This window comes from Tyto alba, unplaced genomic scaffold, assembly GCF_018691265.1.
Source record: "Tyto alba isolate M040663 unplaced genomic scaffold, T.alba_DEE_v4.0 Super-Scaffold_27, whole genome shotgun sequence".
NCBI lineage: Eukaryota > Metazoa > Chordata > Aves > Strigiformes > Tytonidae > Tyto > Tyto alba.
The window spans coordinates 12,304,138-12,331,751 of NW_024881301.1; the positions used below are offsets into that span (position 1 = coordinate 12,304,138).

General features: G+C 42.6%; 1 protein-coding gene across 1 annotated transcript in view; it reads left to right on the top strand.

Moving 5' to 3' along the window:
• Nucleotides 1–27,614, top strand: part of MTCL1 (microtubule crosslinking factor 1) — a 113,370-nt gene that overhangs the window by 37,402 nt on the left and 48,354 nt on the right. The gene's annotated exons all lie outside the window — the stretch shown is intronic.

Genomic DNA, 27,614 nt, shown 5'->3' on the forward strand with positions numbered 1-27,614 from the left:
CATCAGAAACTTATAGAATGGGATTTCCAGTTTTGGAAACAGGCATGTGATTCCCATTCATTGTAAGCGATAGTGGCCTCAATCCTTTTTCTTTGCATCCTGGAAACTTATATGATGAGGTCTTTTGCTTAGTGTGAGCACAGAACAGGTGAGCCTGACTACAGCCAGTTAATGTCAAAATGAGATGCTTAAGTGAAATTGAGCACAGCTAGTAAAGACTGTAATGGATAAGTAAAAGTAGCTATGCTGTCTTATTCAGCCCTATAAATAAAATATGCAGGTGTAGGGCATGTAAAACGCACAGATGTAGTGTACTTTACGACTGTGGGCACATCCATGGAGGTATATCAGCAATGTCAAGTAGAAAAAGAAAATAAATTTGAGGGTTGTCTAGTGGCACCATCTTTCACCCTAAACCTATTTTTCTGCCCACTTTAAGCAGGTGGATCTGCAAAATATGGTATTTCATCTTCTTAAAGTGACAAACTGCCAACTGGATAGGTTTTAACCATCCCCAAATTTGCTTCCCCCTGCATAATAAGCCCTCTGCCCCCTTAGGCAGTAACCCCCATATTTTGCATGACTGTCCAGGAGTAAAGTTTCTTCCTCTCAACTCTTCATGGGTTTCACTCCAGGGACAACAGCTTCATCTTCTCCTTTGATGAAGCACTTGTGCTCTGATTTCACTGATTAGGTTACTTGAGTTCTTCCACCTTTGTTCCTCTGATTCTCTCCAGGTCTTTATACTTATTTTGATAAAGCCTTTAGTTAGATAACTTTACACCTTCATTTTTTGTTCTTTAATTTTTTCAATTTTTTGAGGTGTAGCTTTTTTATAACAGTAGCCTTAGTATTCCCGTTTCAGTCACTCTCAGACCAAACAACATTAGCAATCTGGCAATGGAATCCAGTGGGTAACTAGGCTGTCTTGAATGCTTCTCCCTCTCAGGTCACATTGCCATCGATACTACTTGGTTTCATCATTTAATGAAAATTCAAATTATCAGGTTGCTTAATGTTCCCAGAAGGAACAACTTGGAATATAGCTGTCAAGACATACTCTGGATTACTGTGGAGGCTTTAGTCCTTTATCCTCTTCTACTAGATTGTAAAACCAGAAATATGTGTCCTGTTGTTTGATCAACACATGCCCTTGGAGTACCCGCTTTTCTCAGAGGAGCAGGAAAATCTGCTCTATCAGTTCTCTCTTGAAATTCCTCCCTTTGGAAAAAGTGTAGCACCGTGCTCTGGTTATTTCAGCATTGCTACTGCATAAGTAGCGTATTTGTAGCTTCCAGTATTGCAGCTGTTCATGCCTTCAGCTGCATTTTCAGTACTTAGAGAGACAATAATAAGGAAAAAAATGTCTGTGTAGGAAGCACATTCTTCCAGATCTGTTCAGACTTAGTATTCAGTTGGAGTAATGAAGGACAGATGAATGCTAACTACACGTTTTTTGAAGTCCCTTTTTAGTGGAGCAGCTTTGCTTGGAGTAGCTGTCCACAGTGCCTTTAGAGACAAGTGAGCATAGTCAAGGTGCTTTAGATAAACCACCAAGTAAGCAAGAGACACTTAAGCTTTACTCATCATCAGAAGTTTGTGCCAGTTTGGTTGCTCTTAGCAGTTCTTGTTTGGGTGTCCACTGTTGCCCAATCAAAAGGAAATTTTGGTTACTGTTGACTTTATGCAGTGCTTTATCACACTGTTTAGCACACTGTAAGAACCAGGGATGACCAGCTTCTTCCTCTTAATACAGAAGTCTGATCCAGCTTCCTGGTATGTGGGACTGTGCTCATTAAACATAGGATATTAAAATAGATATAGCTCTTGTACCGCCTTCATTTTTACATTTTGATGTTATTTAGTGCTGCTGTTGATACCTGACAGCTGGTTTACATCCCAAAGATGTTAGATTAGTACTAGCTCAAGGCTTGTTATGCCTCTTTTTTTGTGTGTCACAGACACGTCAAAGCCTTATGGGGAGGGCATCAGGCTGAAGAAAGAGGGGCCACATATAGTTACGAGCTGTACGTTCTTGTGAGACATTCACAGCAGCAGGGTGCACCAGTCCTTTCTCCATAAATCTCTCCTTTTACTCTGTAAGTCTGGAAAACTGAATTTCAGTTTAAGCATCAAAAAATGCTGCTGCTGACAAAGTTCCTGAGCAAAGTGTTCCTTTGGGGTAAATGCTTGCCTCACCAAAGTCCAGATGTGAGTCCAAATGCAGCGTTCTTCATTTACTACCTGGCATAAAACCATGCACAAAGAAATACAGGCTCAGCTGAAACTAAAATTAATATCAGAAGGTGGTTGGAGAAACACTATCAAGTTCTACCTTCCCATCCAAAGAAACAGCCTTCTCTGACTTCACTTCTGAGATCTGAGTTGGGCCATGCTTGCTGATTGGAGACAACAGATCAAAGGGAGTGTGGATTCAAGAGTAATCACTCACGTGTACTTAGACCTAATTTTTACAATTTGGTATACCCTGGTTTTTGAAATTTTAGAATATTCTTATTTGCTAGAAGTGCATAGGTATTGCCTAGCTGATCCGATTTAGGATTGTAATGGCACTGCTTGAAAACAGGCCAAAAAAATTCTGAAGAAAAGTCCTGGAAGAGCCACAAAGCTTCATATTTGAGGTCTGAAACTAGCCTATAGCTAGTAAGAATAAGGAGGAAACTTCCTGGCTGGACAGACTATCCTATTAGCTTACCCTCAGGCTTCTTAACCATTTCTCTGAAGCAGCTGGTGGTGTCTGCAGCAGAGATGTGATACAGGAAGATGGATGGACAACTTGATTAGTCTCTGTATCCTCTTCTTACATTTCTGCTAGAATGATGTTCGCATTTACAGGCATTCAAGCACGTTCTGTTGTCCTGAAATGGACTCATTCCTTTGAGAGACATAAATTGGGTAAGGCAGACCAGGGAGAGTCAATCCCAGTTTATGTATTTATGATGAGCTTTTGCCAGCAGTGAGACCTTCCTTTGTTTTTTTCTAATTTGTATTCAGCGTCTTTTTTCATTTGTGATGGAAGAATGATCCCATATGAAGAATTCAGTATTGGTCACTCATTTCACAGCTGTGGCCATGGTTTTCTTTATTAATAATGAGTGTGATTATCACCAGCTAGGCTTGTTTGTGGTGGGACTTCACATCTTGGATAACTTGCACTTTTTCTGTCTCATGGGCATGGTACAATTTTTTTTTTTCCATTTGCCAAGACAGCTACAGTTATCTTTATTGCTTTTCCTAAAAAAAAGTCTAACAAGTGCTAGCATTAAAATTAGATTACATTACTTTAAAATAATATGGTCATCAGCAGAAAAAGTGTTTGGGGAAAAGGAAATGTCAGAATAAATAGCCAGTTTTCACAAAGCAGATAGACAGATGGTTTGCTCATTAGCAATAGACTCCTGAAATGCCCTCTCCTGCTTTTCCTTTATTCCATAGCTGAGCACCCTACTGTTTGGTAGGTCAGTGTCTGAGAAGCTGATTGCTAGTCTTTAGGAGCTTTACATTGAATCCTGTAATTGCACAGTATTCAGGGAAGCACAGAGTGCGCTGGTGTCCTTCTGTTAGATGGGTGGGGATCAGTCACTTACCACGCGGGCAGAAACCCCCTGGGAATCCAGCGGGAGCTTTGAGGGCCCAAGCCAGCATGGGACTGATGTCAGACTGTGGTCCACAGATAAGACCAAAAAGTGTTTTGCTATTCTTGTGATGTGGAGATTACAGACGTTTGCAGAGAGCAAGGACTGAGCATTTCCCTACCAAATGATGTGACTGAATAACATGCTTTCTTACTTTTCCAGAAGTGGCTTGGAAGAACTGGTTGGACATGGAAGAGCGAGTTTAGTTATGGACTAGATAAGCAGCAGCTGGGATAGACCTTAGAGTAGCCTCATTAATTGTTGGTCAGTGTTACTTCCAAGTATAAATCTGATTTAAGTGTTTATTGTCTCTTACTGCTGGATAGCTCTCACCATTGTGCCACTCTCGCCACTTACACAAGTCTCTGGTTGCTGTTGCTTTTGTCACTAGGTTGACCTTACAAATCATCTCTTCTTGGGATCTTCCCTAATGTAGGTTTCCAGACCATAGACCTTTTCTTTCCTGAGCTAGACTTTCCCTACATATCCATTTCCAGATGAAGGGAAGGACCCTTCTGGGCGGGTGTTCTTACTCTTGCAGTCTGCCCCGCTGGGATTCAGGCCCTGCAAGCTCTTGTAAAGCCACTGGTAGCAACTAATAGAAGTGACTTGAAAAAAATTCCTCCACCCAAAACAGCCTTTATGGTCTTGTACCCAGAAGTGGAGGTCACCATGGATTGCAGAGGGTTCCCACAGGGAACATACTTCTGTTCCCACTGATGGCATGCCTGTTTCTCTGCATGGGTCTTCATACCAGTGGCATCCTCTTCTACTGAACTCAACACACTTCTCTTTTTGAAGGTCCTTTTCTTTTGTCAGAGCTAACAACAGGGAGATCTGAATAGCTCTGACTGCAGGACCACAGCTAAGAAGTAGCTCCTCAAAGCTATAAACCTGGCCATTGTGTTTTTTTGGGGAACTTCTGATCTATACTGCGTCTTTTACTTTTTCTGTTCTCTTTGATTTAATGCTTCACACTTAAGAAGGCAGCAGGATAGAATTGCATAGGGAAGCAGAACTGCAGACACTGACCATAAAGGTGTAAAACTGGAGTGTTCCCAGTTTGACAGAGCTTTGAACCAATCTCTGTTGGCAGCAGCTGTATCGTGGCTGGCTTATACCAGGTTGCACCTATTAACACTGATGCTGAATTTGGCTCATTTCCAAGATAGCTGCCGTAATTTTAAATGACATATGTGCTTTCAGTGTGGGAGAACATCAGAGGGAATCAAAGAATAAAATATGACTTCCATTTGTCTAACTGTGGAATAATCTGAGATATATTTATTTGCAATACCTGCCTACTTTTTAAATTATTCCAAATAATGCACAGATTTTGTCCCAGGATAGTAAAGAGAGTTTTTCTAACTGCAATGTAAGATAATTTCACAATAGCTATCAGCTGAAATTTTAATTTATATTGCCTGGAGAATAACCAAGTGACCTTAACTACACATGTTATTCTACATATAATATGCAGATCTTTTCAAAACCCAGATTTAAAGATTAATCCTTGCAAGGATTTAATCCTTGCAACAATCCTGTGAGGTACATACATGAGCAAACTGCAGTCCAGAAATTAGGTGATACAAAAATTAGTGTTAAACCAGAACTCAGCATTCTTCTTTACCACATGCTTGCTTGCATCTGCTGCTTTGGTTGTCTATTTGTGTGGGGTAGAAATTGAGCTGTAGAGAAACTGAAATCGTGACCTCTCTTGCAAAATAATCTGATTGTTCTGCTCTGAAGTGGGGGTAGTCTCAAAACATTTTAATTCCTTTTTCTATGTGTCTGCCTGACCTCTGCAGCTGAACTTTCAGACTCTGCTGACTGTGCAACCTCTTCAAGGCTCTGCAAGAAAGTCTACATATTTTAGAGGTTGTTTGCATCATAAATATACAATTGTAGGGAAGAGGAGAAAAATCAATATTTCTTTTCTTCATCTAGCAACTTTTTTACAACTGTTCGCAAAGATCCGGGCACATATGCCCAAACATCTGAGAGTAATGAGGTTTAAAACTCATGGTTTGGAGACATTTGTATCAGCAGTGTGGGCACTGGGCCACTTTGTTGTTAGTTATCTCTTTTTGTTTGGGGTACTGCAATGTGCAGCCAATGCATCATGTGGGACAGAACAAAGAGACTTCAGTGGAGTCTGAAATTTCAGCTAATCTCTCTGTAGTGACACACTGACAGATAGGAAAGCGACAGTAGGATCATAAGGAAATAAAATTGAAAAAGTAAAAAATTACCAGAAGAGCTGAAAATACCAGCCTATCTCTAATCTGGGAGCAGCCATTTGACAGTATGCTACCAAGATAGTATCCTGAGAAACACCTCAAACCTGCAGGATTTTCTACTTTAAGATTATTCTGTTTTCATTTTTAAAACATGGAAATAGCCAAGTAAAAATGTAAGAGCTAGTGATAATGTTAAAACCTGTAACCCCTTAGGTGACATTATTGCACCATTGTACCCAGAATATTGATTCAGAAAAGGACTAGTTGGTTTTTAGGTTCTGTTTTCATGATCAGTGGTTGAGAAAAAAAGGCTTTTGAATCAAAAGATTTGAATAGAAACATTCAGACTATAAAAGCCTATATGCATTTGCATTCATTGTTAAAATCCAGCCAAAAGGAAAATACTGCTTTTGCAGATTATTCCCACATAGTAGTTTCCCCATGTAATTTCTTGCTGTGAAATATAACCAGAAGTGCTGTTCTGCACTGGGAATGTGTTAATGCAACAGCAGCAGTGGGGAGATCACTCCATCCGCACAGCATGCAAGGACACCTGGCATTGCTTCTAATCTCCAATGTTTTTGGTATTAAAGCCTTATTATTCTTAGGAAAATCAGAGTCCCCTGGCTTCTATGGAGAACAGTTTTTCCACAAAAATTTAGGAGGAAGAGCAGTTGGTTCAGAGGAAAGCTTGTTAAAGCTGCTTTTTAAAATACTGAGTGGAACTACAATCAGCTGGTAGTCTGGAGTATTTTCAGCAGACAGTAACTGCAAAGTTTTAAAAGTCTCTTCCATTCCCTCAGCTCTTACCCTGGGTTCAGCTCTTTAGTGTTGGCCAGCGGGCATCCTTCAATTGCATGTTTATTGTGTGACTGAATTTTTCGGCCTGGAATCTTAATGAATATGACTAGCACTCCCTGTGAGAAATATACAGTCTTACATGTGAGTTTGTGGAAAGCCTCTCTGGTTAAATTCACACTTATTATGAAAAGCCATATAGAAGTCAGAGGGGAGAGGAAAGAAGGAAGTGCCTAAAGAGAAGAAAAGCAGGGCCAGAGGAGAGCATGTCATTCAGACGAGCCGTGTGAAATCTGACAAGTGTGCATAAATATTGGGCCTGCCCATAATAGGGCTGTGATTCTGCAGTTTGTACTGAAGTGAGGTCAGTGGGATGCCTTGCGTGACTAAGTGAACCACTCACATCAGTACATGCAGCACAACTTTGGAGCCTGAATAGCTGCAAATACTATAGAGTCACTTTGCTCTGCAGAAATAAAAATGGTTATTGCATTTTGGTGTGTGGGGGGGGAGTTTGGGTTTTTTTTGTTATCATTTTTGTCTTATTTGGGGATAGAAAGTTTTTTATTTTATGTTTCAGTAGCGCTGAATAGTGTTCAAAAAGTTTTATTTTTAAAGAGAATCCCCATTGAATCATTTGGAGGGAACTTAAAGCCTACTTAGTTCCTCTTGCAATATTTGCAAGGCACTGCTGGAATCATAGCAACAAGTGATACAGAGCATACATAGTGCAGCACAGAGACCAGTGGCAGAAAGTAAAGTTAAAGAAAAGAAAGTATCTTCTTTAAGCACCAGTCAGAATCAATCATTTGCTGTTCCTAAAGTGTGAATAGTTTTTTCATCTGAAAAATGGGAGGTGATTTCAGATAAGTATATGCGTTCTAATAAAACTAATAATTTATAACTCTTAGAATTTAAGGTTGCAACAAGCTTTCATTTTATTTTTTGTTGTAAGGGTAGACTATTTTGCTAAAACCTGCCATTTTTATGTTGACAGAGAAATGAACAGGCAAAGTCTGAAGAAGACTCATCCAAATGAGTTTCGGTTCCAAAAGTCACTATAAATAATTATCTCAATTAGTTTTATTTTGATTAACTCTAGATCTACTTTTGCTTCCAGTTTCCTTGTCTCCTGGGGCACAAACAACTTTATCCAGTTTTCCCATGTAAATGAAAACCTATTAGAAATTCATACCTCAGTTATATGCAAAATAAAGAGAAAATAATGAAGCCAGATTAGGAGATTGGGTGCCGTTCAGGGCATTTGGGGTGGTCAGGAAGAGCTTTTCTGGCATTGACACTGGTGAGCCAGGTGGCACGGGGACAAAACGTGTGTGTGTGGGAGAGGGATGGCGCTGCGTGCCTGGCTGCGATGGTGCTGGCCGGTGGAGAAATAATATGGAAAGGTGCATGCTCGTGTGTATGTGCTCATCTGTGTGAGAGAGCACGAGTACATGGGGTGAAGGTTTCTAAGTTTTACAGAGCTCCATTTTTTGTTTTGTTTTGGTTTTGGGGTTTTTTTGTTTGTTTTTTTTTTTAATAACTTCATGTCCCTTTAGTGATTTTGCAGATATACGAGTGTTGAACAGTCAATATTTTATATTTTCAGGCTATTTGTGTACACAGCAGACTTTTGCCTGATTTTTTCCTGCTTTTTTTTTTTTTTTCGGGGGGGGGGGTGGAGTGGTTATGGGTGTGGGGTACTTTTCAAAGAGATGTTGTGCATCTCTAAGGGCTTTCACTCCTTGCTCACCCATCCCAATACATGGAGTCCAACCTCCCCGTCATTCACTGTGTGTAGTTACTTGGACCAAAGGCACACCATGAGGCTCTCTAAAAAAAAAAAAAAAAAAAAGAAAAAAAAAAAAAGAAAGAAAGCCTCAATATATGTGTGTGAAGCTCCTTTTGTTGTAAGGATAAGGGCACTGCATCTCCTGCTTTGGCTTTAGAGGCAACACACTGCAAAAGGTGGGGGAGAATCAGTGTCTGGAGAGGGAGACATGGGCTTTGCCATGCTTTAGAGATTTATTTTGAGAAAAAGTGGGTGCTTCTCCATTTCTGCTTATCCAGGGCCCGCCTCAGAGCTTTCTTCAGGGCTCCTGGGAGCCTGGCAAGGTAGGGCAGCAACTAAAGGAAAAGCAAGTGTTGGAAGTGATGTCCTGGTTGAGACTGGCTGCTACTTGCCTGTAGTTTTATTAGCTCTCTACCTCCCAATATTTTAGGTGTCAAGAATGCCAGGATCTTAGAAAAGAGCTGCCAAACGGGTCTGTGGACTTCAGGCTTCTCAAACAAGCAAAAAAAACCACATCAAGATTTCTAAAAGAATAGAAATGCATATTTTTTCAAGATCCTCCATAAAGACCGTGATCACATGAAATTTTCTCTGCTAACCAGCAGCCACACTGGAAGCAGTTTCATTCCCCTTCTTTATTGGTCAGTGGGCAGAGCATGCATCCAGGTAGCAACCACAGCATGCCTGCTCTAGGATCACTGGGAATTCATGTTAGGCAGTTCTTTTGCTGTGGGGATCCTTAAGGCAGCTATTTCTGCCCTTACTTTAAGCACTGACACTGCAACACCGTTTGAGACAGGGTAGGCCCTTAGCTAAGAAACACCTATGAGGACCTACTTTTTCCAGGTGCCTGAGGATGCAGAAAGAAAGAGCGAGCAATGAACTAAGTGGTAGAGAGAAACAGTTTTTGTGTTCTAATTAGAAAAATTAAAAGTGCATGAATTTCCTTATTGTAATAGTTTCTGTCATCTGAGAAATAATGATGTAAAAAAATTGTGGGTCTCTGGCAGACCTTCCACTGGGCTGTCATTATTCACGCTAATGTGTACATATTATTCATAGTCCTGAGGGACCTGGCAGATGAAGTGGCTAAGCCACTATCCATCATATTTAAGAAGTCATGGCAGTCCAGTGAAGTTCCCGCTGACTGGAAAAGGGGAAACATAACCCCCATTTTTGAAAAGGAGAAAGAGGAAGATCTGGAGAACCACAGTCCAGTCAGTCTCACCTCTGTGCCCAGCAAGATCATGGAGCGGATCCTCCTGGGAACTATGCTATGGCATGTGGAAAACGAGGAGGTGATTAGTGACAGCCAATATGGCTTCACTGAGGGTAAATCATACCTGAAAAATTTGGTGGCCTTCTGCAACAGGGTTACAGCATTTGTGGATAAAGGAAGAGCAACTGAGGTTCATCCACTTGGACTTCTGCAAAGCATTTGACACTGTCCCACATGAAATCCTTGTCTCTGAGTTGGAGAGACATGGACTTGGCAGATGGACTGCTCGGTGGATAAGGAATTGGCTGGATGGTTGCAATAAAGAGTTGCAGTCAATACCAAACAGATAGCAGTGATGAGTGACGTTCCTCAGGGGTCAGTGTTGGGACTGATGCTGTTTAACATCCTTGTTGGTGACATGGACGGTGGGATTGAGTGCACACTCAGCAAGTCTGCTGACAACACCCAGCTGTGTGGTGCGGTTGACACGCCGGAAGAAAGGGATGCCATCCGGAGGGATGTGGACAGGCTTGAGAGGTGGGCCCATGGAAACCTCATGAAGTTCAACAAGGCCAAGTGCAAGGTCCTGCACGTGGGTTGTGGCAACCCCAAACAGAAATAGAAGCTGGGTGATGAGTGGATTGAGAGCAGCCCTGCAGAGAAGGACCTGGGGGTATTAGTGGATGGAAAACTGACTATAAGCTGGCAATGTGCACTCACAGCCCAGAAAGCCAACTGTGTCCTGAGCTGCATCAAGAGAAGTGTGGCCAGCAGGTCAAGAGAGGTGATTCTCCCCCTCTACTCTGCTCTTGTGAGACCCCCACCTGCAGTGCTGCATTCAGTGCTGGGGCTGCCAACATAAGAAGGATATAGACTTGTTAGAACAGGTCCAGTGGAGGCCATGAAAATGATCAGGGGTCTGGAGCACCTCTCCTGTGAGGACAGGCTGAGAGAGTTGGGGTTGTTCAGTCTGGAGCAGAGAAGGCTCTGGGAGACCTTATAGTGGCCTTCCAGTGCTTAAAGGGGGCTACAGGAAAGGTGGGGAGGGACTCTTTATCAGGGAGTGTAGGGATAGAACAAGGGGTAACGGTTTTAATCTGGAAGAGGGTAGATTTAGATTAGATATTAGGGAGAAGTTCTTTCCTGTGAGGGTGGTGAGACACTGGCACAGGTTGCCCAGAGAAGCTGTGGTGCCCCCTCCCTGGAAGGGTTCAAGGCCAGGTTGGACGGGGCTTTGAGCAGCCTGGTCTGGTGGAAGGTGTCCCTGCCCATGGCAGGGGGGTTGGAACTAGATGATTTTTAAGGTCCCTTCCAACCCAAACCATTCTGTGATTCTGATTAATCTTCTGCACCCAGGCTGGGATAAAGCCTATTCTGCTGTTAGTTGTCATGTTTCAGGTCAAAAGCTCATCCACCGATGTAGCTCAGACTTTTCCATTTTTGTATTTCTAGAAGAAATACAGCTTTTTGGCAACCCTTGCTTGACCAGTGGTAGAGAAAGAATATTTAGCTAGATGGTTTGAGGCTTTTCCTTTTTCTTTCCCCTTTTTGTTTTATTTTCTAGTCAGAGAAAAGAGGTGAAGGTTTATCAAGTTCCCTAACAAATCTGCACTTGCTCTTTCTTCAGTCTTTGCAAAATAATCCTATATTTGTACTCTCTTCTGTCAGACTTGGTATGGCTTCAGGACATGACCTGATCACATCCTTTCATCGAGCATCCCTGCTGCCTTACTTTTAATCACAGCAGAACAGTAGTCATGGATTAGTGATCATTAGATACCCCTCTGCAGCAACTGCTGCATGCTGCCCAGTCTCCTACAAACTTCCGTTTCAGAGAAGACAATGAGAACCTTGCACTGCCTGAGGCCTTAGTCCAGGCCTAACTGAAGTTAATGAAATGTGAGATTTTTTGGAAAAATCATTAAAAATTTGAGATTGATGTGATTTTGGCACAAATTTATATTCTATGGTGGTATCTGGTATTTAGCTATTTGTATATGGTTAAATCCCTGTACTACATATGCTGATTGATAGTAAAAGAAGTGCCTCCTTTTCTTTTTGGTCAAGAAGTATAATAAAAAGGTACTTCCCCAGAATATTTTCACAGCCTGCAGTCCTCAGCAGCAGCATGCCATTGCTGCTCTACTCTTTCTGAGTGCTTTACAAAGCTTTCCACATATGAAGGGGTTATTTGGAGTAGGCAAATCAAATACAAAGCACATGAGGATGTTCCTGCTCTGATGTACTTTGACATGCGAAGTACCCAGAGATTAGAAAGACTTAGGAGTTACTGTCTAAAAATGATTTTTCAGAAGCTGATTTTCAAATCATCTTCAGACACTTCTTTTACTAGGCAGCAGCATCAACAGGCTGTGCAAATGGTATCAGTAAGCTCTTCCCTGTAATTTATGTGTTTTGGTGAATGATTACAACTGAGGACACACGGACTGGCATGAGCTTTTGGGGACTTATAAAGTCAACACCTTTTTTGTATTTCATTCTGTATTTGGGCTTGGATGTGCAGCAGCACAATCCAGATAGCTGGAGTGGGATTATGCCACTTCATTGATGAGCTGTATATATTCTCAGCAAAGCACACATTTTACAGCAGGTATATAAAAGTACAAAGAAAATATCATCATTTTATAGCCTTTGAGAGAAAGCCATCAAACCCAAGTGCTGTCAGTCTTCATTTGTTACCGTAATAATTATCATAATAAAAATACTGTGTACAATGTGACTAGGGTTACAAATTCAGACACACGAAAGGTTAGGAAACAGTAGAAGAGAAGTTTCCCAGTCAGCTTAATGTGGTGCAGGCATGGTCTCTTCCTGCTTGCTGCTTTGGCTTAGGGCTGGTGGTGGCTGTGGTGACCCTCCTGCACTGCTCTGGTAGGTCCTCCAGTTTCTGGAGGCTACAAGATTTCTTATGGAGAAGCAGCTCCAGAAAGCCAGCCCTGGCTGTGTGCCTGCAGCTCATGCCACACACAGGAATGGAAACATGCTATATTATTGGGCATATTGATTGTATTTAAAAAAAAAAAAAAAAAAAAAAAAAAAAGGAAGGGCACCGATATTGCCATTTTAGGCTTCTCGTGCTTGGTTAGTTTAACAAGAGAGGCAGAGGCACAAACAGTGGGATAAATTCTCAGAGAGATCATCCCCTATCAGGAGTACTTAAAGCATAGACTAAATTGTCAAGAGGAGTGATGAAAGTTGGAAGTTATGAATTAAACAAAAATGTAATAATAGTATATAGTGAGGGGGAAAAAGCACATGTCTGAGCAAAGATGTCCTAATCCACTTTTGTAATGTTTCATTCATATAACAACTTAAAGTAAGAAGTGATGATTCAAGTCCCTTAGTCATGTATCCTAAAATTAATATGTTGCTTGAATGAAGATTTTTGCCTTGGTTTATTGCTACTTGAGTGGTCCGGAAACTAATACTTTTTCTCATTTAAGGGAATGGGTCATCCTCTTTGTCTCTTATATTCTGTTTTGGAAAAACAGATAAAACATTGTGCTTCACATAAAATCAGTATCCAAACAAAGTACAGCAGTTAGGCCCCAAATAGGATGTGTTTAGAGAGGGATAAACACCAACAAAGCCAAAGGCACAAATTTCTCCTTTGGGCAAGTTCTGAGCGCCGTCGCCTGCCCAGAAGCCAGCACCCTGAAGCACTGAGGCACTGCAGCAGGGAAGCTCAGGGTGGTCAGCTCCTATGCTGAGGGATGGGAAAGCTGCCTGTTCTTCCCAGGAGCAGATCCAAGAAGCATTGTCTCACCCCACACTTTCACCTGTCTCCCTAGGAGCTGCTCTCAGAGGTCTGAGAGCATGAAGACCTTCTCCCAGCTCTCCCTTACCCATGTAAAACCCAGTAATGCACAATATGCCTTTCATTTTGTGCTTTGGTCCTTGGGGTCGAAGCATCCCTCCATATCCAGAGGCAGGGATCACTCGTCCTGGCAAGGAGCCGAGACAGCTCATTTAGGCTTCAAAGCAGTGGTAGCATGGGAGAGCACAGCCCCTGTACGCTTCCTGAGTCACCCCAGCTCCCTGCCAGCAATGGGAACGGTTTCCCAGGCAATCATGACCCAGCCCCAGAAGCAGGCAACATGGCTAAGGATAACCCAAATACCCACCCAGACTGGGGTCTCCTCAGATATATGCTTCACACCAGAATATTTTGCTGTTAACATCTTTGGCGCTTTTTAAATTTGTCTGTGCATTTTTAATTTTAGTGTTTAAAACAGTGTGTTCCTGACTGGGTTTGTAATACTCCTTTCCAAGTGCATCTTTGTGAAGCTATATCCATCATGTAGAGTTTTTCATTTGGTATTTACAGGGTTACTGCTGACACATCTTTATAGACTGGTTTTAATAAGAAAATGTGGCTTTTGCAATTATACTCTCTCCTAAAAATTTCTTTCCCTCCTGGCCATTTCCAGCTGCAATTGGGCTCGTAGGTAGCCTAGCACTTTTCTCCCATGAGGTGAACTCGCCCTGCAGAATGTGTTGGGAGAGCAGGTGGACATCTCGCTGCTACTCCTCTAGCATCGTGTGCTCCAGCTCACCGGCGGGGTGGTGTGGAGGAGGAGCTCTGTCCCCTTCTCATCACCTCTGCCTGCCCTGGCCCAGGCTTCACCCTTTCTTAATTACAAATGCTGTGCGCTGGCTTGAATTTCATTCCTATAATTGATGGCCTTGTTCACTGTAGCAGAACTAAGTTTATTTGTGCTTGAACTGTGACTCTTGTGGCTTGCTGAATAGTGGTGTCTTGGGGGTGACCCATCACCTGTCGGTAAATGGATGTGTTCATTGAATGACGTCTAGGAAAGTGTGTCACAGGTAGCAGCTGAGGTTCAGAAATGTCACCAGCTACTGAAGTGTGAATTTAATGTCTTTTTGTTCTATTTTTATAAACCCCTTTTTCAGAATACAGTGTCTTTAAAATTGTGAAATAATAGATGGGTGACTAAGGATTACAAAGACTATCTGGGACGTGTTCTTTGGGGATCATTGCAGTTGGTCTTTAATCTCCCTGCTGCTTTAGAATTTAATTTAATACTTTATAGAAACAGCAAGTTGCTCTAATCCAGGGGAGATCGAATATGCTCATACTTACAGTTGTTTGTTCAAGGAAAATGTTTCTTTCCATCCACAATGTGAAAAACAATCCCGTGGCTCTTGATCTATTAGGGTGGAAAGCTCAGATGTTGCACAGCCCTGAACAGCTTTCTCTGCAAAAAGACTAACAAAAATATTCTTTTTTAATTTAGATTTTGGGAGATTTCCTCTTTATACCTATACTTTGAACACTACAGAGATTGCAGAGCTGTGCATTTTCTCGCTTTCCCAGTGCCATATATTGCTGCAGGAACCTCCTGACCTAGTATGAGCTTGGGGCTTCACTCAGCTCCCCTCCTCTCCTTTACCAGCACTATCCAAACCATGTCTAGCTCTGCTTCATCTCATTGCTGTCAAACTCTCCAGTTTGTTTCTCCAGTGTGCTGAAGGCTGCCCTGATACTAGGACCACCGGGTATGTAGCGTGGCTTTTTAAATGGTCTTGGTGGCACAGAATGAGCAGGTCATATCTCTACAATTGGAGAGCAGGTATCTACCCCTGTGCATATACTACTTTCTTAGTTGTCTTCTGAAAAAAAAAAAAATAAACCAAACCAAAAACATTTATGCCTGTAATAGTTGCCCGTGCTACAGGGAATGCCAGGCTGGGTGTGCATTGATCAGCAGTAAATACTCAAAAATTGTCTTCCTTTGGGATTGTAAAACAGTACATTTGCTGCAGTCCCTCAGAAAAGGTATGGGTTTTAAGGCATTTTTGCAGAGAAGAGGAGGGGAAGGCAGTTCACTTCTCTTTTCAGGCAGCCTGCACTTAGCGTCAGGCGATGCCGAGCAGTGCGAGGTGGATGGTGCATGGCAGAGCAGTATGTTGGGAGCTGTTTCCAAGGGTTTGTTTTCTCTAGCAGTTGTCTAGTTTGCCCAGGCTGCTGCAGTAAGTGTTGTCATGTGAGAAAAAAAAAGGCTTTAAAAAGTTGTACAAGTTGTTTCATCTTTGGGAGTTTTGCAACCCCTGTTTTGTCCAGAGAGGCGTAGAAGAGAGCCCCGGAGCTGGCACCGCTGGCCACAGGGCTGGGTGCCCGCCCTGCCGCCGAGGGACATCATTTCTCTCTCGGTGTGCTGAAGCTTGGCCTGGGAGATGGGCACCAGGTATGTATCATTGTATTGGGTTTTGTGGCCAAGGGCAAGTACTATCCCCGTTGGCAAGCTGTTTCAGGAGAGGTCTGTGTGTATATAGTGCCCAGTGCTTTTCTTCACGGGCTGTCTGCTACAGTATAACACTAACGAGGCAGTTACAGGGCTCGGGCAGTGTCAGCGCAGCACATACCGTTTGGATTAATGGCCCGGCTCTTGAACAAGCTCTTTCCAAAAGGGGTGCAAGCTGATGTGGTTCACGGCCCATTTGCAGGGACCAGGAGCAGGCTGGTGCTCAGTCACTGCATCTCAGCTGATGTAGGGGAATTTGGGGTGCTGGTCCTGCCTCCTGTGCCGGTGGGGAGGGGAAGGCAGGCGGTCCCAGCTAGCACACATGAACCGTGAGCATTAAGGGCATAATATGGTGGGAGATGGAGACATAGAGACCTGGCAGCAAGCCCCTGATGCCGGTCAGTGCTGCTGCCGCTCCTGCCAGGCAGGACTGCGAGGGATGCGTGCCTGTGGCTTCCTCCTCTGGCGCAGGGGCTGGAAGGGAGGGGATGCCACGGCGGAGGGCTAGCAAGCGTGCCTGTGGTGCGTGGGGGTTAAGGGATGGGCACAGTGTGGGGAACTCCAATTTAATAGTTGCCAAACAGAGGGGTGACAAGGTTTGGAGGGACATGTTTGCTCCTGGCAAACCAGCATCACAGCACTGGTGGAGCAGGAGGGGGAGAAGCATCCATCGCCAGTGACTTACCTGGCTTCTTTCTGGTTTTCTTCACCTGAAATAGAAACCAAAAAAAAAAAAAAAGAAGGAAGTCTCTGATCTCAGTGTATTATAATTTTCTTTATATATTGTGACACATGTGATGCAATTTGGATATATTATGTCTTAACAAAATGGGACAGACAGGGACTTTAAAAATACATTTTAATGAATTTAAGAAGTTATTAAGAAGACTGTTTGGGCAGAAGCACTGGGTAAGAAGGTGGTACACCAATTAGGGATTAGGATCTCAGCTATCTGTTGCAGTATTTCATTTATTATATTAATAACTATTACATCGCCGGGCTATAATTATTTACCAGTTATTACTATAATGATTTTTAAGTAATTATCATATTAATAAGCATGATTATATTAATCTCAGGTCCCCTTGTCAGCCTCTACTGACCAAATACTAAGTGAAATGATGTTGTGAACTGAACGCAGAGCTGGCCCAGCTGCCTCCCATCCACCCAAAAGCTGCCGTCTCGCCTTCCAGGGCTTCAGACAGCGAGTACAACCCTGCTGCATCCCTCCCCACAGCACACTCCCAGACCTGTCACATGGAATTATTTGTAAATACCAAGCCAGCTAATATCACGACAGCATCAGTCCATATGTAAAGGGCACCAGGAAGCCGTGAGAGACAGCCAGTGCCGTGTGTTGGTAGTAAGAGGCAAAAGAAAGAGGCTCCTCCAAAGCCCCTATTCGTAAGCTTAGCACAATAGAGTAATGCAGCGTTAGGGAAATTTAAGCTGCTGCTGAAAGCTAGTGTACTTTTCTGCTTTTTTACTCAAGGGATGGCTTTTATCCTGAACTGTAATGCTTATGATATTTCAGACATGGCTTGCTTAGCTAGGTCATGTGAATGATGAATATCACAGTATTTAGAGGTTTCTAGTAAATGAAACACACGTGGGAATGAGTGTAGATATAGATCACTTGCGTCAAACCCAGCTTTATCAGGGCTTGGTGAGATATCTTTTTCAAGGGCCTACAGCAATTGAAAAGCAATTAGAATTTCATTGTATTTTCCACTTCCATTACCCATCCCGTAGATACATCTGAGAGCCCACATAGAAAAAGCAGCCACCCTACTTTCACTGCGCAGCCGTTGTAATGCAGAAGCATGGGATGGCAGCAAATCAAAACTTCACTTGGATACTTGAAATTTAGACCCTTCAGGCCTTAAGAAATAATGGAAAGCCACCCTGTCCTACCATTAAGAAAAGGGATGTTGGTACAGAAATGGGAGATGTTTCCTTTTCACCAAATGGGCACATGACAGTACTGGGAAAGAGGTTTCAGAAAGTTGCAGTGGGATAGCTGAAAGCTGCTGCTCCTAAAGAAACAAGCCCTGGTCACATTCTCTCAGTGCTGCATTTGTTAGAAGGGTTTATTCCTCAGTGGTCTGAGGGTGACAGAGTTCTGCACAAAGGGTTTTTTCTTTATCTACCAGACTGGGCAAGTGGGGGTAGTTCTGAAGTAGTAAAAGGAAGGGGAATTGTGCATCTCCTCAGTGGCAGGGTCTAGCAAGTCCGCAAGTTGAGAGTGAAACTGCTTGCGGTGGCCAGTGGAACTGGATTTGTGTGGAGGGGGGGTGCTGGAGGAGGAGCATGGAGATCCCCTGCTTTTTTCATCCTCTGCCATAATCTTCCCATGCAGTCCTGCACAGTGCCTGGAAAACGCTTGCAGTGAGGCATTCCCGAGCAAGGATTAGTGATGCAGTTAACGAATGCTGGTTTACATCACTTGGGGATAAATCCACCTTCTGACCATCTGTTACAAGTGGATCTGGTTTTCTTCGGTTCACATTCATGCCAAGCAGAATTACCTTCATTTAAATCACTGGTGTTTCTTGGACAGTAACCGCTATGAAAGAGTTGGTCCATTGGCAAGATCTCCCAGTGAGTCACGTACTGTGGGGCAGAGATTATGTCTCCCTGGATGTTTTCTTCATTCTTGAACATGAGGGGGCTCAACAGCTAGCAAGAAGTTAGCTCTTACTATGAAATTCCAACATGCAACTCTGAAGCTGTTAACCTTGCAGATACTGGTAATGTGAAAGTAGTCTGCTTCAGCTACTGCTGTATTTAGAGCAAGTAGATTTGGTCACTTGTGCAGCTTTGTTTTGTTGTTGTTTTTTTTTTTTTTTTAATACTGTCAGATCTCTCACAGGCAGTATTTTCTAATGAATGCAAATTAAAATTGTGATTATCCATTTCAAAAGCAATTGGTAGCAAGCCATCATTGTACATGGAACATTATTTATACAGCTCTTAAGCCCCAGTGATACTTGTGCATAATTCCTCACACATCACAGTGATAGAAATTGCCTTCAGGGATGGACTTTCCAAGCCAGCCTCTCTGGTTTTAAGTTGCAGACATTGTCACTTCAGTGGCTGACTACTTGATTTTGCAGGTTCAGTTTGATGTGCATATGATAACAAGCCCACGCCTGCCTGCAGATGCCAGACAGCACCCAAAATGACTTGCTCCTCTTAATAGCAGTGAATAAAGTGACAGGCTGACAGCTCTTAGGGACTGTTGGTTCTCTGTTCTTATTTTCCAAGTCCTTCTCTACTGCTGCCTGTTTGCAGCTCTATTCTCATCCTACTCAGCACTTACCTCAGTATGAAAATTTAGGGAATATAATCTGTTTACATGTATGATTGCTCTTAACTCAAACATTATTTCCATGTCTTGCTCAACTTCTAAATCCAGTGCATTGACTCCTGTTTGCTGTTCCCCACGTGGCTAGTCTTACTCTCACTTATCAGTTTGCAGGACTCTTTTTGGATGTGTTAAAAATGGAATTCACTGAAAGACACAAATGATCTCTTCCTGTGCATGCTAGGCTCCTAGGAAAAGTGAAAATAATTGTATCTCTTCCTGCTTTTAATCCTGTAGTCACTACATCCAGTAATCTTTTGGGAAGTTTAACTTTTACAACACTGAGCAATTTATTACCCCCACATATTAGCTCTCCTTAGTAGCCAAGAAGTGTGGCAACAAACTGCAGTGAAACTGTGAGGGTAGAAAATGTCCGACAAGTAACCTCTTTCCTAAGAGACTATGTTAGCCAAAGGACTTGATTAACCATCACTGAAAGACTTTTTGGTAGACGGCCAACCTTGGTTGGTCTCTTGAATATAAAAAGTAGTATAGAAATATTCCTTCTAGCATTAATTAATATCAGCTGCTGATGCCAACCTCCTGTACATCAAAGAGAAATGCTCCTTTATTGCACCATTTTACATTTTAAATCATTTAAGCTCGTTTCACCTACTTGTTTTTGCAGTGGCGCTCTCTACCTTTAATCCTACTGAAATACCAGTTATATTGCTTTGGTGTTTCGTACACAAGTGCAGCCTGGTCCCACAGTGGTGAAATGGACATCTTTCCTTGCTGTCATACAGGGTTTAGGGGGTTTTGGCCAGGCAGTCCCTTCTTGCCATGGCTGTATTTCTAGTCCCGCACTGACACACGGGAGGGAGGTTTCTCCCTGTGATCCACTGGTAGCCCCCAGAGGTAAATGTCCCATTCTTTTTCTTACACTGAGGACAGACTCAGACTAAGGTTGAGTCTCTGCCTTATGGAAATACAAAGCAATCTCCCAGCTGAGCACTGATCAGAGGTTGTACTTACACAAATCCAACCAGGACAGTGTGAAAATGCTTACAGCAAGGCCCCATCTAGGACAATATGTTACAAACTTGTTAGTCTGGATCTGTGAAATCCATTTTTTCAGTGAGGAGTGGAGCTTACAGATTCCAAAGTGAGATCACTACCTGCCTGTTTCTCAACCTGTGATCCATGTCTCCTATCTAAGTTTTAATTCCCTTCCCCTTATTTTCCAAGTATTACCCTGTACAACCAAGCAAAGACTTTATTACTTTCTCTTTCACACTGTAGCCCATGTATTTATATCCCCTAGCTTCTCCAGTGGGATGTGTCTATGTGTAACCTTTAGCCTACAGGTAAGAGCAAGAAGTTTTTAGGATTTGGCACGAGGGTTTGTATTTCTAGCATGACTGGTAGCTGTGTGCTACAATCGTGCATTGAGGCTTCTACAGAAATTGGTAGACTCATCCCTCACTCTGAGAGTTTACAAATTAAATGCAGTAACCAGACAACCTCCTCTTGTTGAAAATAGAAAAGCAGTGAGTGTGAGGGCCAGGGCTATGCCCTGTATTTCTTCAACCATAGTGACCCACCTTGCACACCAGGGCATGATGCTACTGGCTGGTGACTTCTTTCAGTTACATGTCTGCTTCCAGAATAACATCACATTTTTTTAAAAAAAAAGAGAAAACAGTAAGTGTTTATCCTGGCTAAGATTGTGTAACAGGTTTTCATATGATGTTTTAGTGTTTAAAGTCTTTTTTCATTACACTGTTTCAGTATCCAGAAAAAAAACATTTCTCTTACTCAGCTTCATTAGTTATAGGAAATCACTGGATTAAAGTGGAGAGCAGATTAGCAAAAATAAACTGTAGTATGTCTTGGGCATATGGTGCCACATATGAATGGGTTTTAACTACTTAGCTGTGTATAACAAAGAGCAGAAGGAGAGATTTGTCTTAGCGTGCAATAATTATAATTTGCAGTAGCTGCATAGCTTGACAGTCAGAAGCCACAAAGCCACAGAAAGCTTTCAGTTAGGACTTGGATGGGGTGTGTGCGCCTGTCCCCACGCTCACGTCGGGTTTTTTTGCCAGCTGATGGCCAGGCACGAGACTGGTCTTAGCTAATTAACAGGATGCCTCTCTCTCCTTTCCCTTCCTCTTCGCTGGGCTCATGGTTTGCAGGGCTGAGTTAACGTGGGTTACAGAGACCGGGATTTAGCCCGTCGGACGCAGGAGCTGATGCTGATCCAGGCACGCCGCTCCATTGCATGGGCTGGAGGGGAGGCACGCTGTGAGCAAGCTGATAACAGCCCAGGCTTCACCTCAGCTGGAAATTGTCCCCCACAGAACAAATATAAACAGAAGTGGTAAATAAAAGAAGCCACAGTATCAGGGTGATTGGTGGGGAGCATCAGCCTTCAGGCTCTGGGCACAGACAAAGCAATACGGCCAGCTTTGAATTCAAATGACTCTGCAGTTTCTAGCTTTCTGCTTTTTTTTTTGCCTAAAATCTATCATTCCCCTCTGATACTTCAATCTGCAAAAGTAAAATTTATGCTTTTTCTAAATAAACCCAGTTTGCACCAGTTTGAACTTGGTCCTGAGACACAAGTTAGTGCCTGGTTCTGACACACAAGTCAGTGCAAACAGTGATAACGTCCTGACGGTGTTCGACCTCCCACTTCTCAGAAAACTGTGCTTTTCCATTTGCGTGCTGAGAGGTTTCTGAAAACCAAGCAGTGGTGATGACATCATTTCCATGTCTTTAAAATCCTGCTTATAAGGGGATATAAAGATTTGCAAAGCCAAACAAATCTAATTTATAAAGTAAATTCAGAAATACCTGGAGAATTACCTGGTCTGTATCTGGGCTCCTCGGTACATTTACTATCACGGAATAACAAATAATGTTATCCCACATAGCTTAAACATTCATGTCCTTCCCTTGTTTTTGGGGGTTGCTTTTCTCTGAGGTTTCCACAATGTGTTTCACATCCACTGTCAGTAACATTCTTGGACTCCTGCCCTGGATTAATCACACATAAATCATTGCCCCATGCAAAAAGAAAGTTTTGCCAAAAATTGTGGTGGTCCAGAGGAGAAGAAAAGAGAATGATTTTTTTTTTTTTCCTCTGTGAACTTTTAACTAATCTTATTCCTTTTTTTTTTTTTTTTTTGGTGGGAAGTTTTGTGCATTGAGAAATTCACTGACAAGTCCCCAGTTGTCTGTTTTTTATTGATTAATATGAAAAATTAAATCCCCAGCTGCTCAGGAGAATATCTTTACTTTCTCCCCAATTAGTTTTATGGTGGTAAGCCCTGCCAAACTTGCAGGTTTTCTGTTTAGCTTATCAGTAACTCAGCGTTGCTTCCATTGCAGAGTTCCCTGAAGAGAAGAGGCAGCAGAGAAATGCACAAAGAAAAAAAGGCATTTACCCAGGTATGGTTTTCAAGAACGTGCAGTTTTGAACAAAATCACATGATAAACTGAAAATTTCTTTTTACAAGTGTTGACAGGGGCATCAGACACATTAACTAGAGTGCAATTAGGCCTTAATCTACTGAGACCTCCCAGAGATAATGTAGAAGTAATTTAGGACACAAGTGCAGCTTCTTGATCTCGTTGTGCTTGTATCAGTAGATTCAGGCTGGAGGTTTTCTACAAGAAGAGAAAATCACCTTGTCTCACAAAATAATTGGATCGCACCTTAGGGACTAACTAAATTTATACACAGTGCCAAAGATTATGTGCTAATGAGCACCTTGGCAGGGAATGCAGTTCGCACACTGCAACAACACAATGTGTTCTCGTGTCGCAGCCCCGGGTTTGATCTCTCTCTGGTGTCGGGGGGGCAGCAGGTGAATTTATGCTCCCCCAGGCTGAGATACAACACAGAGCCTAAGCTGCCCACTCAGTCTCCCTTTGGACACTGGTTTTATTGAGATCCCGTAGGCTGATCCTTCTCAGGAAAGCGGTCTGCCTGGTTTCCTCTGCTTTCTCTGCTGACTGTAGGAGTTAAAGCTTTTCCCAGCACCCGTATGGTTACTGTTTATAGCTGGAGAGATGGGGATAGTGTTTCACCTCGCTGCAAAAGGAGCCGAGAGTGACATCGTGCTTTCATCAGGCTCAGTGTACACAGCCAAGGCCTATGGATTGCCTCTGAGTCGATGGAATCTTAAAATCCATTGATCTGTAATAACCACCATAATAAATCATTACAATATGTTGCACTTGAGTGGGTAGGACAGGCAGCTGAGCAGGCAGACAGGGGGCTTGTGGTAGCCAGGGGCTGCAGCCTGCTTTCTGGAACACAGCAGACCAAGTGTCCCCAACAAGCCAATACACACACAGCTTAATCAGACCTTAAAATGGGGCACTGGGCTTTCTGCCTGCAGTGCCTGCTACGGAGAATTGAGTTGTCAGTCAGGTCAGAGAATTTATTTTTCTGCAAGTCTGTAGGATACATGGATGAAATAAATATGCCTGTGCACGTGCAGATTACAGATGAAGCTACATGAAGACACAGTTGTGTCCTCCAGGATTTGTGGGCGGCATTGTCCTTCCTTTCCTCATTCCTGGAAATACCAGGGCAGTGCAGAGGGAGTGGATTCCTTGTGCTTGCTTCCTCGGCCCAAATCCAGGCATTAAGAGCAGCTGTAGTTTGCCTTGGAAAGCCTTAAAAAGGACTTCAGAAAATTAACCAAGTAACCATGGGTCAGCTCTGCACCACTCACAATGTGGGGAAGTGATCCCAGAAACCACACAGGGAAAAAATACCTTTATGCTGTACACACACTGTAACTCGTGCAAGCAAAGGATTTGGGCTTGAAAATGAAAACCGTTGCAACAGCACTGTGCAAGGTGGCCATTCAGTTTTCTTCAGCAATTCTTTAGGGTAGGAAAGACTGAGAAACAGTCTTATACATTGACACAGCCCAGCCTATAGGTGCCCATCCTAGCTATCTCCCAACTCTAGGTTGTTACTCAGAGTTGTCTCCAAACCCAAGTATGCATTCAGAGGTGTGCGCTGGCTGAGATCAGAGCGCACCACAGCAAGTGCCCGACCTGGTCAAACATCCACCGGGTCCAAGGGGGTAGGCATAGACACAGCCCGTGAGGTTCAAAGCACTGCTCTCCAGGAACAGCCACCCTAAATACCTAAAATAAGTTCAGATACCCATTACAAGTTTTGTGAATGAAAAGCAACCACAAACTTAGGTTCTGTGTGTCCACATGCTTACAGATGTGTGTAGCATATGGCAAGACTGATGTTTTTACTTACTCATCCTGGAAATTAGCTGGAATGCCGTGCCCACCACAGAGCACATGGAGTAAATACCTTTGAAATTGATTGTCTTGAAGTCGTGTAAAAGCAGAATTCATAGTAGAGCTTACCCACCTCTAGCAGTATTGAAGAAAAAAAGTTTTTATTCAGCAGAATTGCAAAATGGAGCTTCTTGGAAAATACCAGGCACCAGGCAAAACACAAAGAAAAGTGGTTCTCCAGAGAAAGGTAGGAGTGCTGGCACTCAGCCAGATGCTTGGGTGCTGGTTGGACTGCCCTGTTGCCAGACTTGCAACCCCAAAACCGCTTACCCATCTTCTGCCTGGCAGTTCCCTTGAGCCGGTGGTGGTGGTAGAGGAGATGGTGTTGGTCTCTATCTATCTTTGTGTCTTCTTGCCAGAAAAGAAATATCGTATTTGAAAATTTTTGATCAGCCCTTCATTCTCATCACATCATTTACATTGAATAATGAATTTAATTTCTTTCCTTTAAGTTTAATTTCTTTATCTCCACATTCTATGTTTGTCTAAATTAGACTGCAGACTCCATAGGGAGGGATCTGGGTTTTTTCTTTCTGCTTTTTTTCCCATTAACATCCCTCTGAAGTGCCATGCAGAGCTATGGTGGTATTGCATGCAAATAATCACTATTAGTAATCATTAATTCCCATTTGTCCTTAATGATCTCCTAAAGTCCGGGACTAGCACCATGACTGATAGGACATTTTTGCACCGTTTTTCCATCTTTTCTTTCTATAGTCTGCCCTACCTACATCTTTTAGGAAAGCATCCACATACTGGATGTGAAATACAGTCAGGCTGTGCCATAACCCAGCTTTCGGCCCCTGGGATTTGACTTTCTTGTTCCTCCAAAACAGTGGAAAGACTGTATTCTTGTCCCCCTCCTCTACTTCCCCCCTTTCTTTTAATTTGTGATTTAACTAATGATGAATTATTCTTAATTTTGGTGATTTGGACTCTCCTTAGTTTGCCTTATATGTCAAAACTCTACTTGCCTGTGTGGATGTCTCACCCTTTTGCTCCTTCTACTTGGTGTCAACTGATCAAGAATTTGCTGATATTTCTGTACACAAAGTTTCAAAGGGACAGATGCATGAAGGTTGAAGACCTACCCTTCTGGCATGCTTAGATCTGGCTGATAAATCTCTCTTGACCATTCTTTTTCTTTGGAAAAAAGCTGTCGGGGAATGGGATTTTCAGTAGTCATGTTCCCTGGCAGAGAAGCAGGGAAGATCTAGAGCTTTCACACCTTTCCAGATGGGATCCATATTTAGTAGGCGAGATTAACATCCATCGGCTCTGTTGTTTTGTATGAGGCTTGTGTTTGTTTAATGAAAAAAATCTCGCTTGTTTCAGCTCTTCTGAAAAGCAAAACTTACAAATGTGATCCTTTTTTTTCATAGACAAAGCCCGGCAATAAAGTAATGCCATTGTAAGAAGTTAACAGTGGTTTTGTCCTGCTATAATAACATGCTAACTGCACAGGCGCTTTGAGTTGTGCAGTGATGCCAAGCAAAAACACTGGGGCCCTGACCCCAAACGTATCGAAGCCTTTCCCTTTTCTTCAAAAGCTTCAAAATGCTGAGTGTGTTGTTCCGAGCGCTACTCAGTGACTGTTACTTATCTTATTTGAAACGCAGTGGGTGTCAGGCTGGAGCCCGCTCTGCCCCCTGGGGAGGAGTGGTCCCAGTGCTCCCAGCCAGGGGAGAGGGGTAGGGGCAGGCTGGGACCTCCTTCCCCACGGGCATCGGTCCCGCTGCCTGCAGCCAGGGAGGTGCGAGGAGCTAGTGCTGCTGATGGCTGGGCACTTGCGGCCAAGGGCAGACGATAAGCACGGGGAAGAATGCTGGATTATAAAGAGAGAATAAGGAAAATGTCAGGTGTAATTACTTCCAAGCTATTAACAGATAAATAAATAAACTGGAGCAACCATCCCACCTGTGAGCTCTGACGTGCAGCACTGGTCTGGCTGTAACTTTCCTTGTGATCATTGTATTTCCCTGAAGCCAAAACCTACAGCTGCAGGGATAAACTGATTCTTGATGACAGGAAAAACAGAGGTAATGTATTGTGCAGCCCTGACCAAAGATGATGCTTTAATCATACAGCCTTATCCAGGCAGAGCAACCAAACTTCAGAGTGATTCCAGTGGAGGCTGCGTGGAGTTTTGCCAGGTTTTAATCTGATACTTAATTTGCAGTTTTGAGTTATAAAGAGAAAAGAAATTTGCAAATATATGTGTGAAAAAGACATGTGTGTATGTGAGGAGATGTTAGAGAGGAAAGAAAGCCCATCTGCTAGAGGCTCTGCTTCTAATCAATTATATGCACCTCAATTGTATTCATAGAAAACTCACATTTCTGGTGCCAGAAACACGATGAACAGAGTTTTAGTCAGTCAACTGATCAACTGATTGCAGTTGTGTTTGACTCCTGGTTATCACTGAAAAGTACATATTAACAGAAACTTTGATGATTGTTTACCTCTATCATGTTATTAACATTTAAGATAACTTTTTTACTATTTAATATTTTAAAGTCCCAACCTTCACCAAGTAAAATCAGTAAGAAAACTGAGTTCAGAAATATACAAGCAATTATTTTTGTGGCTGTTTAGTTATGAACAGCTGAAATTAAGACATAATTAGTATATATCTAAATAGAATGGGGTGAAATTAATCTAAGTAACATAAAAGACTGGTAACAATGTGCAAGGATGTATGCTTTAGAAATTAAATCATTTTCTCAGATTGCTGAGCCATAATTAGTTTTATAAATCTTTTTTTTTTTTAATAGCCTGATCTGGGTGGACAATTAAAGTCAGTCATGTTTGCTTCTGGATTTAGTTGCCATTATTAGAAATTATAACAAAATGGTGCTTGTGAAAGATAACAGTGCTCCGGAGTTTCCATAGATAATTGCACATATGTCCACATGGCCTACCAACAATGATGAAATCTGCTGTCTCAAGAGATCGTCTTTCAAAGCCTG